At 51.7% G+C, this 8,732-nt stretch overlaps 1 long non-coding RNA gene across 1 annotated transcript; it reads right to left on the minus strand.

Annotated features, from left to right (window-relative positions):
- Nucleotides 1-4,837: 4,837 nt before the first annotated feature.
- Nucleotides 4,838-7,514, minus strand: LOC148217557 (uncharacterized). Its single transcript, XR_015800993.1, has 2 exons — nt 6,134-7,514; nt 4,838-5,807 (listed from the first exon to the last, which is right to left on the minus strand). It is a non-coding gene; the product is annotated as an uncharacterized LOC148217557 (long non-coding RNA).
- Nucleotides 7,515-8,732: the final 1,218 nt, after the last annotated feature.

An 8,732-nucleotide genomic window follows, 5' to 3' on the forward strand; every position in this document is an offset into this window, starting at 1 on the left:
TGTGGTGGCTTTGATTCTTGCCAGTATGTAGTGTTTGTTTGAGGTAATGCTGTGTAGCTAATTTCTGTTTTCTTATTAATATTAGAATTGGAGTGTTGTAGTATATGGGCTGTTATTATATCATAGGGGTTCTATTTATTTGGTTGGATTGTTTTCTAGTTATGGATAATTTTTCTCAAAAAACCATTTTCAGAATTTCAGGCGTGACACAAAAGAACACTCAGATTGCTGGAAGGGAAACGTGTGCCCAGATTGTCTCGAAGCAGTGCTGCTGTCGGTTCTCGTTCAGTTGTGTCTTCTGAAAATGAGACTGTTGTATTCATTGCGCTGTGCTAAACACTTGTCATTCTCCCAATGCCAGGAAACAGATGAAGCTTGAAGAAAGAGGAAGGAATTTGGAAGCGTACAAACAAGCTGAGAAGAGGTTCAGAGATCAGGGTGCTCACTGGCAGCAGGGGCTGGGGTTAGGGCTGAGCCGGAGCAAAGCCGGAGCACATCAACCTCACCTCGTGTTTTCTCGGGGGCTTTATGGCCCTGGCAAGAGAGAGATGTTCACTGACGAGTCCCAGGCCGAGCCGTGAGCACAGCATGTTGTGTTGGAGCTGGGGGTTTTTTTGAGACGTTCAGCAGCCACACTCTCTAGTCAAGAGTCCTGAGGTTTGTTGCTGCTCCACTTTCATCCTCATATCCAGCTTCCAGCCCTTTTCTTCTCTCTGTCCAGTGTGTCTTTTGTGTTCCTTTCTTGTCCTGTGTGCTCCCCATCCCATTCCCGTTCCCTACGGAGGGGGAGGGTGTGGAGACTGGGGGCTCCGACGTGGTTTGGGGCACCCCAAGGTCCCTGGGAAAGGGAGCCGGGCTGCGCTGGAGGAGCAGGTGAGTCGGGCATGGGGGGGGGGGGGGGGGGGGGTCGGGTCATGCTGGGTGCCAGAACATTGAGAGGGAGGGGTGGGTGCAGAATGCATGAAAAACAGAACCATAAAAAATAGCTAAATATAGTCTAAAAGGAATGTTTAAATGCTTTTTATTTGGGTAGAGGCACGGTTTTTATAGCTAATATAAAAATAAAATATAAAGAATAGAACTAGATTGGTATACATGTAAAATATAATGAAATCTAAGTAGCAAATATCTATGAAAAATCTAGTGTATAACAGAAATAATGCAAATATAAGAATATGTATAAATATAAAATAGAGCTATGAGAATGGGAATAAGAATGGGGTAAAACATCAGTGAGAAATGGAAAAAAACCACATGAAAAATGGTGGGAAAATCAGTGAGAAATGGAGAAAAATCAGTGAAAAACGGGGGGGGAATCTTTGAAAAATGGGGAAAAAAATCCGTGAGAAATGGGGGAAAAAAAATCCATGAAAAATGGGGGAATAAATCAGTGAGAAACGGGGAAAAGTGGGGGAAAAAATAATTGAGAAATGGGGAAAAAATCAGTGAGAAATGGGGGAAAAAATCCGTGACGAATGGCGGGAAAAGTCATTAAGAAATGGGGGAAAAATCAGTGAGAAACAGGGAAAAAAATCAATGAGAAATGGGGGAAAATTTGGGACAAAATCAGCGAGAAATGGGGGAAAAATCAGTGGTAAATGGGGGAAAAGTCGATGAAAAATGGGGGAATATTCAGTGAGAAATGGGGGGGGGGGGGGGAAATCAGTGAGAAATGGGGAAAAAATCCATGGAAAACAGGCAAACAATCCATGGGCAATGGCGGGAACAGAGCGAGCTGTTGTTGCTCGTGCTGTGGTGGCCGATGCTGTGGGGAAAAAATAAGTGAAAAATGGGGGCAATAATCAGTGATAAATGGGGAGAAAATCAGTGATTAATGGGCGGAAAAATGCATGAAAAATGGAAGGAAAAATTCAGAGAGAAATGGGGGCAAATATCAGTGATAAATGGGGAAAAAAAATCAGTGATTAATGGGGGGGAAAATGCATGGAAAATGGGGGGAAAATTCAGAGAGAAATGGGGGCAAAAATCAGTGAGCAATGGGGGGGAAAATCGGGAAATATCCATGGAAAAATGGGGGGAAAAAATCAGTGAGAAATGGGGGAAAAAATCAGTGAGAAATGGGGGAAACATCATGGTGAAATGGGGAAAAAAAATCTTTGATAAATTGGGGAAACAAATCATTGAGAAATGGGGGAAAAAAATCAGTGAGAAATGGGGAAAATATGGGAAAAAATCCAGGAAAATTGCGGGAAAAAATGCATGAAAAATTGGGGAAAAATCAGTAAGAAATGGGGGAAAAAATCCATGAAAAATGGCGGGAAAAATCAGATCGGCGATCGATAGCTAATGCGTGCCTATGGATTAGATCGGCGATCGATTGATCACGACTACCGATCGATTATATCGGCGTTCGATTGCTAATGCCTGCCGATCGATTAGCCCGGCGATCGATTGATCGCGCCTGCCGATCGATTAGATCGGCGATCGATTGCTAATGCCTGCCGATCGATTAGATCGGCGATCGATTGCTAATGCCTGCCGATCGATTAGATCGGCGATCGATTGCTAATGCCTGCCGATCGATTAGATCGGCGATCGATTGATCGCGCCTGCCGATCGATTAGATCGGCGATCGATTGCTAATGCCTGCCGATCGATTAGATCGGCGATCGATTGATCGCGCCTGCCGATCGATTAGATCGGCGATCGATTGCTAATGCCTGCCGATCGATTAGATCGGCGATCGATTGATCGCGCCTGCCGATCGATTAGATCGGCGATCGATTGATCGCGCCTGCCGATCGATTGCTAATGCACACTATTTGCACACTCCTTGCACACCCTTTGCACTCATACAGAGGCAGGAGGTTTGTCAGTTCTGGTCGGGGTTTTTTGGGGCGTTCATTCCGGGGGATTTCCTCAAGGATTGGGACACTCCTTGATTCCATCCCTTGCCTGTCTCCCAAGCGCCACCCTGTGGGCAGAGCGCGGTACTGCGCGCCTGCCTCTCCCAAGATGGCGGCTCGGGTGTCGCTCCCCGACCTTCTAACTCTGGCTGCAAAAGGAGGGGGGCACAGCAAGGAGCCCGCTCGCTCTAGTGGGATGCCTGCGCACGACGCCGACACCGATCCCACGGGTGCGATTTTCGGCGGCGTTTCCAATCGTGCGGACATCTCCTTCAGCCCGCTTCGGCCCGGGGGAGAGGGGCGGGGCCGCCAGCGATGGTCCCGGCGCAGCCCGGGCAGGCTCGGGGCGGAGCCGGGGCTTGGCGAGGCGGGGCACGGAGGTCCCGGGGACGGGACCGGGCGGGGCCGGGGCGGTGCTTTAGGGGCGGTCCCCAGTGGTCCCGGGCGGCACCGGGGCCGGGGCCGGGTGATCCCGGAGCGGTACCGAGCTGTGCTGGGGACGGTGCTGCAGGGGCGGTGCCGGGCCCGCCTCAGGGTGATTGAATGCCCAGAAATCGCCTCCTCTGCCCCGTGCTCACACTGAGCTGCGGGCTGCAGCGTGCTGTCGGAGCTCCGCACACAGCACGGATTTGGGCTTCCCCTCCTCTCAAACCCTCTCCCCCTTCTTCCTCCTCCTCATCTTCCTCTTTGTCCTCTGTCACTGCTGAGGCTCTGGAAAGAACTGAAATTCTGCAGGGAGAGATGTCCTCTCGTGGCCCCAGGGACTGCCTCGGCACGGGCCACGAGCGCCTCCGGCCCCTGCCTTCTCCTGCTTGAAAAGATCACCTGGAGCCCGAGCTCGGGGGGGTGAAATCAGCTGAAATCCAGGTAACTCTGTCAAGTGCCCCCCAGGGACATCGGCGGGGCTGGGGGATGAGGGTTTGAAACAGCAAATTCTTTGGAATATACACCTGTCCCTGTGCCGATGCTGCTGAGCTTCCTGCCACAGTATATCCCCACTCCATGAGGCGCTGTGAGGTTATGGCAGTGGGAATTGAGCAGGGAATTCGGGGCTATGGGCATAATTCACGGGAGCTAGCAAAGCTGACAGCCAACCCCAAATCGGGGCACAGCACAGAGAACAATCTGTGTGCTGCCCTGTCAGCTCAAGCTCCTGGGCTGGGAAGTATTGGGAGTTAAATGTATGGAATTACACAAATCACAGCAACTGGCATCACCCAGAGGGACAATCCAAGGCCCAAACAATTCCTCCACAGTCCACTCTGGGAAAAACACCCTGTGCCTGCCAGGAGCTCTGACCCTGCTTTTCCTACCAGCTCCTGAGCAGTGTCAGGGCCACCACGACGCCTTTAAAATCCAGATAAACCCCAAATCCTACACAGTGATTAATCCAAAGAAAGTACTGAATTGTTGTCATTAAAAGCTCAAAACTCATTAAGAATTCTATGACAACAGTGTAATGGACTCCCAGGAACCTCATGAATGCTCTCAGTTTCATTTTTGTGTATTTTTACTCCCTCATTTGGCAGCTTGTAAAACTTATCCTGGAATTCAGAGGTCAAGCAGGATCGACTTTGGATTGACCTTCACCTCTGTTCCCACTTTGTGCAAACACAACTCGTGCCCAGGTGGGTGAACTCATCACCTCAGCTTTTCACTCCAGAGTATCCCCTCCTTATTTCCCTGTAGATGAACTCAGATCCACTCCTCACCTCCACTGGTCATCCAAGCGTCCATTCTGTTCCCCACAGGCCCTGGTGGCCCCGGGGAGCTCCCTTGGCCTTTCTCCTGCCCCTCTGCAGCCAGAGGTCGCTACACAAACAGTTCTTGTGTCCCCTCTAAATGACCCCGGGTTTTCTGCTCAATGAATGGCATGACCCGTGCCCACTGCTCATGATTCACCCAACCAAAATCAAGAGCAAATGTTGCTTGGGCTTTAAGAACTTGAAATAACTCTGAAGCAAAAGAAATCACCTTTTTCTTCTGGTTTTTATTTTTATTTTTTCATTTAAGATGCTGGACTTGCCTCTGTGGATGTGTGCTGAGCTCTCACTGCAGGGGACTGTCAGGCCTGAATGGCTGTGAGTTCGTGTTCTTCTCAGTAGGGAATCAGAAATTATTCTTAGACCATAGAATTGTTTTCTGAAACCTTTCCCCTTTCCTCTTTGTGCCTTTGAATTTTTCAGCTGTTCCCTGTTGTCACTTCCCCTGCCTGACTTCTGTGCAGCTCCTAGCTGGGAAAAACTGGGAAAACTTAGGGGGTACAGAGGTGGAATTTTTGGCTGGATTTTTCTAACATTTCTAATTTTGCTGAACTTATTTCCCCAGTGAGAAGAGCACGAACTTCACAGCCATGCAGGCCTGACAGTCACTGCGGGAAATCTGACACAGTATTAATAAGTAACCTTTCCTGAGAGCAGTCACCACCCCAGTCCTCCAGCCTTGTCAAATGTTTGCAATGAATGGAGCCAAGTTCTAATCCTTAATCTAAATTTATGTCAGCTTTTGTTAGAAAGATACCGGACAGTAAATCATACAAGAGAATTTAAAAATTGCACAAAGAATAACAGGCCCAGACCAAACCCAACCACCCCCATCACCGCTCCACCCCAATTTTGGGAGAAACAGTGATACAGTTTATAAATACTCTCCTTCCACACTATTCAGTCCTTCACCGCACATCCCAGAGAGGAGTCCCTCAGACCTTGCTCCCCTGAACACCAGGAGAGCTGGAGTTTCACCCAGATCCCACATTCCCATGGCAGTTAATCCCAGCAGGGAGGCAAAGAGGAACCCTGCATCCTCTGACATAGCCCGCAGCACGGGCAGCACCAGGAGCCCTCCAGGCTCAGACCTCTGGTGCTGAAGCCTCTGGGCTTTGGCTGATCAAACACCACAGCTCTTGGCAAAGATGGCAGGAGAGTCGTGATTCTTCCTGTCCTGAAAGAGAGGAGGAAAAGAAAATTAAGTCGACTGCAGAAGGATTCCAGCTCTCAACTTCTGCTCTGATTCCTCACTCTGGGGTTTTATCCATGACAAGTGACACCAATTCAGAGTGCCCTTTTCCAGCATTTTTATTCCTAACTATTTCAGACATTAAAAGGATGCTCATTTCTCTTATTGTATTCTTTGCTTAATTTTATTAGAGGCATTTTCATCCCAGACCCCACTTGTCAGTTCTTCAATCCTTTAGCACTGGACTTGGCACAAAGGGATACCCGTGGTGCTGCATCACAAGAAATCCCAAAGAGAAACCCCTTCCAAACCTGACGGAGAAAGCTTTCAAGGCACTCCAGAACACAGACAGCTTTTCCTGCCTTGTCAGGCCACACCAATTCTGTCCCATCCACCTGAACTGTGCAGGTGAGGAAAAGGCTTTCCTTGCTCCTCGGGAATCACTGTCTGAGACCACAGATGTCCATCCTGGGCAGCACCTGGAAACAACGTGGGAAAGGCAAAATGAGAGTGTTTTCTATCAGAAAATTACTACTACTAATAAAAATAACAATCAGAACTTCTGGACAAATTTAGTAACATCACTTTGATATGAGAAATACAGGCCATGCCCATCCTTGTAGCCCAGGTGAAAACAGGAAGGAGAACTAGAGGAAAAGCAGAGTCCCTTATTTGATCTCTGGACACAAACGGAGGCCTTTTCCCTGTGAAACCAAACTCACCCTTCCAGGGTTCCTGAGATCAGCTACGAGGAGGCTTTTGGCACTCCAAGAGCAGCTGGGTCACAGCTGGATGCGGCTTGGGTCTGGGAGACACCGTGCTCCTTCTGGAATTATAGCACGCAAATGCCTGCTCCTGGCCCCAGGCCCGGAGATAAAATCGGTGGGGTTTTTCCCTGTGCAACATTGTTCACCCCTCCCAGGTTCCTGAGATCTGCACAGAGGAGGCTTTGGGCACCCCAAAGGCAGCCAGGGTTACAGGTGGGGGCAGCTTGGGGCTGGGAGAAATCCTCATCCATTTGGAATTTTATCAGGCAGAAACCTGGCTGGGTGCACAGGTCTCTGGACACGACCAGTGGCCCTTTCCCCTGTGAAACAAAACTCACCCTGCAGGCTCCTGAGACCACTTAGGAGGAGGGGTTTGACTCTCCAAGAGCAGTCGCAACGAGAGATGCTCACACAGAAGGCCATGCAGAAGAGGAAACGAGCGCACCCGCCCCCCCAAGGCGCGCCCCAACGCCCCAGACCCGGCACTGCCAGCTCGGGCAGTCCCATAAAGCATCCCCCGCCTCCGCAGCGGCGGGACAGGCGGGGCCCGGGGTCCCGAGGAAACCGAGCGTGCCCGGAGGCGCGGCAGGACGGCAGCGCAGCGCCGCCTGGCGGCGGAGCAGGAGAGCAGCGCCGGGCCCCATGGCAGTATCGGTACCCGTGCGCCCCCTGCTGTCCGCGGCGATGCAGCGCCCGATGCCGAGTTCCACGCCCGTGTCGCCGAGGGAGAGGGGCACCGCTGGCTGGGGCCTCCCCGCCGACACGGACAGAAGCCGAAGCAGAAGCCCCGGTGCCATTGGCGGCCCCTACCCAGCGGGCCGGGCTCCGCCGGGCCCGCGGCCCCGCGCGGTATCGGGTCGGCCCGCTCCCGTCTTCGTCGCACCCGGCCCTGCTCCTGGCATGAAGCGCGTCACCGCCCCGCGCCGTCCCGCCCCCCGCGCGTCATCGCGTGCGTTCGGCGGCCCGCCCCGGGGGCAGTGCCGGGGGCGCTACCCGGGGCGGTGCCGGGGCAGTGCCGGGGGCGGCACCGGGGGCGGTGCCGGGGCGGTGCCGGGGGCGTTCCCGGTCGCCGTGCCGGGGTAGCCCGGGGAGCGGTTCCGGGAGCGGTTCGGGGGGGCGGTGCCGATTGCAGTCCCGGTCACTGTCCCCAGTCCCCGTCCCCAGTCCTGGTCCCGGTCCCAGTCCCCGGTTCCGGTCCCCGATCCTGGTCCCAGTCCCAGTTCCCCGTCCCGGAACCCGATCACGGTCCTGGTCCCAGTCCCCAATCCCGGTCCCGGTCCCTGTCTCCAGTCCCCGTCCCCGATCCCGGTTCCGGTCCCTGTCCCAGGTCCCCGTCCGCGATCCCGGTCCCTGTCCCATTTCCCCGTCCCGGTCCCCGATCCCAATCCCGGTCCACGTCCCCGATCCCGATTTTTCCCCCCCTTTCACACTGATTTTTCCCCCGATTTATCAATGATTTTTTCCCCATTTTTTCCATTTCTCACTGATATTTTCCCCCATTTTTCAGGGATTTTTTTCCCCATTTCTCACTGATTTTTTTCCCCATTCTTCATGGAGTTTCCCCCCCGTTTTTCACTGATTTTTCCCCATTTCTCACTGACTTTTTCCCCATTTTCCCCCATTTCTCACTGATATTTTCCCCCATTTTTCATGGATTTTTTCCAGATTTATCCCCATTTCCCACTGATTTTTCCCCATTTTTCATGGACTTTTCCCCCCCGTTTCTTACTTATGTTTTTCCCCGATTTCTCATTGATTTCCCCCCCCCCCATTTCGCACTGATTTTTTACCCATTTTTCCCCATTTCTCACTGATTTCTTTCGCCATTTTTCATGGAATTTCCCCACCCATTTCTAACGGATTTTTTCCCCACTTTTCCCCATTTCTCACTGATTTTTCCCCCCATTCTTCAGGGATTTTTTTCCCCATTTCTCACTGATTTTCCCCCCCATTCTTCATGATTTACAGGATACTCTATCGTGAATGGAAAGCAATTAAAGGAAGGGGGGAGGTTACCAGCCACCTGGTCAGCTCAGACAGCAGAGCTGCACACGCTTGTGAGAGCCTGTGAATTATAGCAGGACAAGACATTAAATATATTTACTGATTCTAAATATGCATATGCGGTAATACATGCATTTGG

This window comes from Sturnus vulgaris, unplaced genomic scaffold (genome assembly GCF_052056855.1).
Source record: "Sturnus vulgaris isolate bStuVul1 unplaced genomic scaffold, bStuVul1.hap1 Scaffold_663, whole genome shotgun sequence".
Classification (NCBI taxonomy): domain Eukaryota; kingdom Metazoa; phylum Chordata; class Aves; order Passeriformes; family Sturnidae; genus Sturnus; species Sturnus vulgaris.